Raw genomic sequence first — 1,307 nt, 5'->3', positions numbered from 1 at the left:
TTAGCCCCCTCCCTTTTCACACTCCAGCTACTCCAGAACATTCTGCTCTCCCAGCTCCACCTCCTCACCTTCCACTCAGCCCTCAACCCTGCACAGTAGCTCTCCCTCCACCCCCTGCCTCCCTGGGGAAACCGCTCTGGCCAAGGTCACTGTGACCTCCTTACTAAACCCTTACCTGACTTGTCCTCTCCACAGCACTGCATGCTGTCACCTTCTGGGGACGCACTTCTGGCTTCTGTGCCAGCAGCACTCTTTCGGTCATTCCCTCCCAGCCACCTTTGACCCCTCTGTTTCAGCTTTCTTTTCAGGCTTCTCTTTTTTCTTTTCTTCTTTTCTTTTCTCTCCTTTTCTTCTTTTTTTTTCTTTTTCTTCTTTTCTTTTTTCTTTTCTCTTCTTTTCTTCTTTTCCTTCCTTCCTTCCTTCCTTCCTTCTTTCTTTCTTTTTCTTTCTTTCCTTTCTTTCTCTTTCCTTTTCTCTCCCTCTCTTTCTCTCTCCCTTTCTCTCTTTCCTTCTCTCTCTCTCTCTTTCTCTCTTTCTTTCTTTCTTTCTTTCTTCTTCCATGGATATATAATAGTTGCATATGTAGTTGCATATATCTCTGCTCTTTCTTGAAGCGTTAGTTTTCCTTGGGGATGCCGGCCTGAGCTTTCTTCCTCCTCACTCTGCACCCTCTTGCTCTCGACATCCCCAGCTTCTCACCCTCCAGGTCTCCAACATCTGTCCTGTCGCATCTAATGCCAACGACTCATGCCTCTGTGGCTTCCACCCGGCTCCCCTTCCAGCATTTCAAGCCCGTGGATCCATCCGGACACAGACACGGGAATCTTCACGAGATGGCCTGCAGCACCCCAGCCCAAAGCCGGTCTCATCTTCTTTCCCCCATACCTGTTCCTTGTTTTGTTTTTGGTTTTTCCTGACGGGATGACTCATGTTTGGTTTTTCTCTCTTCCATCCTCACTATCAAGTAGTGTTGAAGTTCTGCCCCTTTTACCTCCTTCACATTTTCTCAGTTCACCCTCCCTCCCCACCCCACCTGCACACATCAGAGTGCAAGAAAAAATAGATCGTCTACCAAAGAAAGAAAGAAAAGAAGTCAGGCTGACAGCAGGCTTCTAGACAGCAATGCCAGATACAAAAACACAGAGTTGTAGCTAAAATCTTGAGGGAAAATAAATGTCAGCCTGTAATTCTATTATATTCCTCCATTTTCTTTAGGTTTATACTCTGTTGTGCTTCTAACTTCCTGAACTGGACAATTAGCTCTTTGTTTTTTAGCATTATTTCCCTTTTTGGGTCAAATTCACATA

This window comes from Propithecus coquereli, unplaced genomic scaffold, assembly GCF_000956105.1.
Source record: "Propithecus coquereli isolate 6110/MARCELLA unplaced genomic scaffold, Pcoq_1.0 Scaffold59, whole genome shotgun sequence".
In the NCBI taxonomy this organism is placed as follows: domain Eukaryota; kingdom Metazoa; phylum Chordata; class Mammalia; order Primates; family Indriidae; genus Propithecus; species Propithecus coquereli.
The sequence above is the reverse complement of the archived record's forward strand: the minus strand, read 5'-3'. Positions refer to the sequence as shown.